Consider the following 7,991-nt stretch of genomic DNA (forward strand, 5'->3'; position numbering starts at 1 on the left):
TGTGAACCTCTGTTCCCATAAATGTCAGCAGAGCTCTTCCTCATGCAGAGGTTGTAGCCATCCAAGGAGTTCTGTTTTATTTGGGCTGAGTTCACTGATGCTCTGTGACAACCAGTTCCGCATGTTTTATAAACAATGAGCCTGACAGTTTGATGGACGAGGGTAACATTTGGGTATCATCTGTACTGCAATGAAAGACAGATGATTATTTTGACAGAAACAATCACTGGCCAAGTAGAAATGGAGAAGCCAGAGCCCCGAGGCTACACTGTCTAAAAATATAAGGCCAGATCAAAACCCACTTGAGATTAGACCCAGCAGCCTCGGTGAGAGTCCTGAACTGGGTGTTGGATGGGTGCTCTAGGGCACACAACATATTTAGAAAAACATGCTTGTAGTGTGGGATCTAAGTGAAACAAAGAGAAAGGGAGGAAAGTCCAGCTGTGTGATAGTAAAACCAACATGCCAGCCTTGGCCCTGGATTTCACTTTGACTTATACCATAGTTTTCTGTTGTTTTTTACATTTTAGATCATAGTTTATTTCTTAACTAACTCTTAAAAATTGACTTATAATTCACATCCCATAAAGTTCACCCATCAAAAATGTGCAACTCAGTGTTTTTTACTATTTTCACAGAGAAGTACAATCATCGCTATTATTTCCAGAATATCTTCATCATCCCAAAAGGATGTCCCGTACTCAGGCATAGTCAATTTCTACTTCCTTTCCCTCCTAAAACCTATTCATCTAAAACCCACTGCCCTATTTTTTTTCTCTATGGATTTGTCTCTCCTGTTTATGGAATCACACAACTGTGGTCTTTTGTGTTTGGCTTAATTCAGTTACAAAATGCTTTTGAGATCATCCATGCTGTAGCATGTATCAGCACTTTTCATGGCCAAATAACAGCCATTATGGATAGACTATATTTTATTTACCCATTTATTGGCTAAGGCATTTATGGATAGATCATATTCTGTTTATTCATTCATTGGCTAATGGACATTTGTGTTGTTTCTACTTTGTGGTTATTATGAATAAGGCTCCTATATCTATGTGTGAGTATTTTGTGTGGATGTATGTTTTCCAGTCACTTGAATATACGTATGGGAAAGAAATTACAGTGTAAATGGTAACTCTTATATTTAACATACCTTAGATTTTTAAGTGCATCAGGTGAGTGTCAGTGTATCTCCTCATCTCTGTAAAATTCCTGAATTCTTCAGGAGGATAGTGGTGGTAGCAGAGAGACATGTAGACCAGGTGGTTTGTGGGTTGGTATGAGTGAGAATTACCCCTTCTGATGTCTGCACCGATGACAACAGAAGAAATGCTGGTTCCTTTTTAGGAGAGAATCATATCTATGCTGTGGCTGGGGATCAGGCACTTCTGCCACCAGCTAATGGAGAGGAACCAGTGATTTGACACATGTGGTGACTGATTTCTCCACTCTCAGAAATGTCAGGCCATCCAGAGAAATGAATTCCAGATCTGCTCTGTACCTGCACACTGAGATTGCTCGGGAGCGTACAAAGAAGGTGTATACACAGTTCCCTAGGACTTGATATGTGAGCTGAAGGAACTAGGCACACATAGAAAGCAAAAATTGTTTTAAAATTTTATTTACCATTATTATTATTTTCTTTAATATGCTATAGGTGCTCACGAGAAAGAGAGAAAGTAAGAAAGCAAACTGCCAGGTCTGGGACTCAAAGAGTGGTCAGCCATAAGGGAGTGTCCAGTGCCTTAACCACCATGACACCTGCTGGCCCCAACAAGCAAAAACATTTAATTAAATACCAAATTGTGTGGTACAGGTTATAGATTTTCCAGGGAACAAAGCATTCAGTGTATGCTCTGAATATAAGACAGGCCTTCAAACAGTTCAGGAAAAATGAATTATTTGAGGAAAATATGAGTGGGTTTCAGATTCTTTTGAACTGAAACTTATATTTTAATTTCACTTTTCATGAACTTTCTGATGCCCTCATTGTAGGTGGGGTCCCCATTTTCCTGCTTCTCCCAGGAGAGAGAGATGTGAGACTAAGTTGTCTATCATTGCATATATGTAATTGATTTTGGGATGGGGGAAGCATGTATGTTGCCTCCTTTTCTTCCCCTGAGCACTGTCTGTCACAAAAAAGTCATGAAACTGATGAACCCTACCGGAGCAGTGATAGAATTTGTTTTGGTCATGTGATGATTCTGAGCAAAAGGACCTGAAAAACATACGGGCCTTGTTCTACCAGGAGCCATGAGTCACCTGGGTGAGTCCCCAACTTTCTAGACCCTGACCATAGGAAAGAGTGGGTCTGTCTGGACACCAGATGCCTCTGTGATCTGATTGCTTTCTCTTACATGACTCATGTGGAATGATTTAAAAAATTGCTGTGGACTGAGCAGTCTTTCTGTTCTTTTCTGCAACTGAATCTGGGTACACAGAGATGGAGCTGAATCAGTCATTTTTCTACCCTTAATTCAACTCAGCACAGCAGGATCTGGATGAGACAGGAAATCAGGAAGCGAAGGAACCCAGGGTGAATGTGAGAAAGAAAAGTTCTGGTTCAGCTTAAAGTTAAACCAACACCAGTGTTAGACGAGGCATTATGCAAATCTGCATTTTGTTTCTGAGTCATAAGCATAGACACTTTGGGTAACAGAATTAGGAGGCATTTGAGCTGCTTAGGAGAGTTTTTTCCTAAGGATCCCCTCTGAATTTCCTAGAAATTGGTGTTTCTATTATTTTTCCAAAGAACGCAGAGTGAAGGTTTGATCTCCTAGTTACCACTGATCAGTTTTAATACTATGTTAACAATGGTACAGTAGTTTTGTAGAAAAGAGTAAAAATATACCAGAGTTCTTTGGATTTAGTAACACATAGTAATTTAGAACAGACACATTTGATACTGGTATTCAAGGCTAGCTCCCTATGGCATAGGATGTATTTTAAGTTGGCCAAATCCAACACATTTGAAAATAAGTGAATATGGCCTAAGTCTTTAAGAAGAGCAGAACCATGGCGTGGGCCTTGGGCATGTAGGCGATTTCGTGTGAGTTGACCCTCAATGCATTAGAGTTTGAGGTCTCTTTTGAATGTCTGCAAAGGCTTTTGAAAATAAAGCAGAAGGGCTAATATTTTATGAGACTATTTCACATATATTAATTCCTTTAGTCTCCAAACAATCCTATGGGTATAACATATGCACGTTGCTCTCAAGTAGTTCAGAAAAGCAAAAAAAAAAAAAAAAAAAAAGATGAAAACAAAAAGCTTGATAAAGCAAATGGGAAAAATACTCCAAAAGAGGTATCTGAGTACAGTGCAAGTAGGATTTCTTTGTACTTATCTAACAACCTACTCTAAGTTTGAAATTATATCAAAACAAACATTTACCAAAAATTGTCCCATGAGAAAGATGTTATTATTAGTCTCACTTCACAGATAAGAAAAGCAGGTACAGAGAGTAAGTAACTTACTTTTGACCCCCTAATATCAAGTAGGGGAGCCAGGATTTCAGGTCATTATTCAGGGACATTGACAGGGGAGGGAGATATAGAAATAGAAATACTGGTGGTTATTGAAGAGGCTATTTTAGTCTTTGTTGCCAGCTCCATGTTATACACTGAACATTTATATCCCCTCAGAAATTCATATGTTGAAATCCTAACCCCCAATGTGATGGCATTAGGAGGTGGGACCTTTGGGAGGCGATTAGGACATGAGAATGGAGCCCTCATGAATAGAATTAGTGCTCTTACAAAAGAGGTACCAGAGGATTTGCCATGGCAGTGTAGAGAGTTGGAGTGCTGTTGTATGATGCTGGAACCATATGGAAAGTTTCTATGTTTTCATCCCAGGTCTACTGGTACACTTGTAGGTATTCCATGATCCTGGCTAACTGCAGGCATCGGGGGAGGGTCACAGTGTCAAGACACTGTGAAGGGTGTCTCTCTCTCTCATTAAATAAATAAGTAGGCAATTGAGAGACATCTTGCTTCTTCCTTTGTGAGGACACAGTGAGAAGGTGACCAACTCCAAACCAGGAAGACGGCTCTCACCAGATACCAAATCAGCTGGCATCTTGGGCTCTTTGACTTTCCAACTTCCAGCACTGTGAGGAATACATGTCTGTTGTTTATAAATCATCCAGTTCATGGTATTTCACTTTAGCAGCATGAATGGACTAAGAAGAATATATATAGAATTTTTTAAAGGGGGTTTTGCCCTAGGGCGTGTGCATTCTCAGGAGGTGGTGGGGGAGACAGTGAGAGGGAAAGTGAGAAATCACATCCCAACGGTGGATCCCTTTTCCTCTGCAACCCCTTTTCTGCTGCAATCTTTTCTCCTTCATTTTCCCCCCAGGATCTTGGGTATGCATGGACATATACCCAGCATGAGTTTCAAGCCATCAGATCCAGGGCTTGAACTGCTGTCTTCCATGTGGGCGTCCATTGATGTAACCACTGCACCATTTGTTGGGCCCAAGAATCATAATATGTATTTTGCCATGAAGCTCAATGTTTGGGGTCTTGGGTAGACCCAGTTGGAGTGCGGGAAGCTGTGTGAAATAGAGAATATGAGAGCTGGAAGGGACCTAAGATGCCGTCTAGTCCAGAGCTCCTCAAAGTGTAGTCCATGGACTTCCTGTGGTCTGTACCCTGTTTTCTGTTTTTTGGCGAGTTATGGAAAGTGAAGGTAAACATTTAGAAACTTTTATAGCAATTTGACATTATTGCAACATCCAAACTTCGTCATTTTTCCCCACGAAATGTATTTTTATTATATTTCACAGGAGATAAGTCTATAGTGAACTGGGGAGAAAAAGAAAGGAAACTGTTTGTTTCTTCATCACAGATAGCTTGAGAAACTGGAATAGTCACATTTTCTCTCTTTACAGATGAGAAAATCAAAACTCCGAAGTGAAGCAGTCTTTTAATGTCCCATAATTAGTTAGTGGGAAGGCAAGAACAAGAACTAGGTCTTTTTTTTTTTTTTAAGTTCATTTTTTTTCTTTCTTTCATGAGTAAGAAAGATAGATAGGAACCCCCAAAAAGGTCTTCATGCCATGATCAAGGTCTTCATGCCATGATCAGATGGTGAGCTAATATGTGCCCCAGCATGTTCAGGGAGGTCTCTGGACATGAACTGGGAGCTTCCCATGTCGGTCAGCCTTGTAGGGTGTTACCACTGTGCTCTGTCCTGCCCCTGTAACTAGGCCTTTAGATGCCAGCTTCGGTGCCTCGTATACCTCTAAGTGAGCCATTTTCTTTGTCCCTTCACACATCCTCAGCAATCATAAAAACAGCTTAGACCTCTCCACCGTCTTCAGGTTACCTCTAGGCACCAAAACAAAAGCCATCACTTTGGCTAAAGATGGCCTCTATTGGAGTTCGTTGAATTCAGGCTCTGGGCTTAGGAAGGGAGGAGACTTCTCTGGAAACATTGCAGCCGACATCTCATTGTTCCCAACCTCCATTACTCACTTGCTTGTTATTACTTGGAAAAGACTGATCACTGGTGAGAGTAAATATGAATACAGGTTATTAGGAATATTTCCCAAGGATATAGCACCTTTTTAATCCCATAGAAGTTCATAAGTTGTCCAGCTGTGCCAGAGGCACATGGTTGCGGGGTGGGGAAGCCAACTGGCATTCTAAGTGGAACACGGTAGAAAATTTTGGCTGTGGAAGCCAAAGAGAATTCTTCACCTTAATTAAGAAAGAACTCTGCAATATCAAAAGACTAGGTAGAGAAGGAAAGGCCTGGATATTGACTTTGTTAAAATGAACACTGTTTAATTAGAATGTAGTTACACAAATTAAAAAAAAAATCAAGGGTAAAGCCCATTGAATTTGATCCAGCTTAGGAGATAAAACCCAATGGTTCAATTCCTCCCCTTATAGCAGTCCTACTTCTCCTTAATTACAAATTACTGATTCATTTCTTAAGGGAATATAAGTTATTTCCTTTTCTAAGGGAAATGGACTCAGTGTCTTTGTTTGTTTGTTTGTGTGTTTGCTACAGGGCATATGTGCCCCCCAGAGAGAGACAGAGAGAGAGAGGGGAAAGTGAGAAATCACACCCCAGCAACGATGGCCATGCCACAATCCCTTCTCCTCTATTCTCCTCTTGGGATTTTAGGCACATATGTGCACACATGCCCAAGGTGTTTCTCAAGCTGCCAGATCTGGATCTCAAACTGCAGTTGGCCACGTGAGATCCAGCTGGCTTAGCCACGATGCCACTGGCTGGCCCAGACTCTGGTGTTTTTAAAATACTACATTGAAAGGGAAATTTTCATTTAAAGTTCTCTGATTCAATAAATATGGAGCTTCACATGAACCAAGAGTTTGTTTAGGATCATTTTTACTGTCTGGCTGCTTGCAAATGTCAAATCCGTAAACTATGTAGGACAAAATGTTACTCAGGTTAAATAACTTCATATTAATGAAATGTAAATAAAAGCCAAAGAAAGGGAAATTTTAGAAATCCAAATAAACACCCTTAATGCGATTTGTCTTCCCAAACAGTTCCCTGGATTCTCTTTTCTCTGTGGTCATGTCTCGAGTGCCTTTTAGCGATAACCCTGGATGTTCCACATTTCAGCAAGACACAAACATTTCTCTCTTATGTTCTTGTTTGCTATCTCTGCTAGAAACATGAGTGCCACATCAGCTAAATGGAAATCCCAGAGGAATTTAGGAAGAAAAGATCAGTTGTTGAACAATAAACATAATAAATTTCATATGATTAAATAAATGCTTAAACACGAGAGCAAGAATATTGCACTTTGAATTGTTCACTATAAAGTTAGAACTGAAAAAAGCCTGAGCAAGTGACCTGCGGGCAGAAGGAGTTGTATTTCAGCCCCAAATCTGAAAGGTCTTAGATGACAAGCTAGAAATCAAGGGACATGTGAGAGCTGACAGCTCTATTACTGAGATTGTTTTGTTCTTGGCTTAGGAAAATGGATCTGGGATAACCCCGTTTTTATAAATCCCTACAAATGAAGCAGCTTGATTATATTGCAGTTGTCAAAGGGGCCAACCCTTCTCTGTAGCCTGTATGCAGTGTGAATTTGTCAAACGGAACTTACGTTTGCCTTTTGGTGCTGATTAGCCAGGCCCATGTGTCTGTCAGAAAAATCAATTCACTCCTGGTAAAGCCCTCTGTCTCTTAAGATCATGTGAGATTCACCACACAGCACATGAGAAAACATGAGATCATCTTTACATAATGAGGGAGTGAAAGCTGGGACCCAATTTCATAATTTTTTCCCACAGATTTGGCTTTCCACTCTTGTCAGTCATATCTGAAAGGCTGACAGTTACCAGGGGCCGTGGCCAGGCATGAGGGAGAATGTGTCATTGCTAGCTGGGCCGGCCATAGCAACATGTCTGCCTCAGAAGAGAGCCAATGAGGATGAACAAACAGAAAAATGTGTAAGAAGGCTGGAGACTGAAACAGACCAAAGGTGAGTGCTGAGCCGTCCATCAGAAACTTACAATGACCAATACCAGGATATTTACACAGTCATTTTACTTTTCAATAAATTATCAAGTTGACCAGGCAAATAATTAATGGTGGCTTAGTTGGCAACTTCCCAAAAAGTCAATGGTTGAAAAGGACCCCTTTTTCTCATAACCCCAGCCAGGACTCAATTACAATGTCAATCAACAAATGGATCAGCAACAACTGCATTATGTGAGTGGCAGCTGAGGCATCAAATATGAATCAAATATATTTCTTATTCACTGACAAAGCTCAACTGATTCTGTTGTGGGAAAGTCTGAGAAGGTATGAGAGGAAGAGGATGTACCTTTGTCTTAATATGCTTTTTTTAATTTCTAGAGGACATGTGTACTCCCCCCCCAAAGAGAGAGAAAGAAAGTGCCCCCTTCCCCCATGGGGTTTCATCATGTCACATCCTTTTCCCTGTTTCTCCTTCGCATCAGGATTTTGGGCCTGCACACACCTGGGCCTGGTGTATT

This window comes from Tupaia chinensis, unplaced genomic scaffold, assembly GCF_000334495.1.
Source record: "Tupaia chinensis unplaced genomic scaffold, TupChi_1.0 Scaffold000317_1, whole genome shotgun sequence".
In the NCBI taxonomy this organism is placed as follows: domain Eukaryota; kingdom Metazoa; phylum Chordata; class Mammalia; order Scandentia; family Tupaiidae; genus Tupaia; species Tupaia belangeri.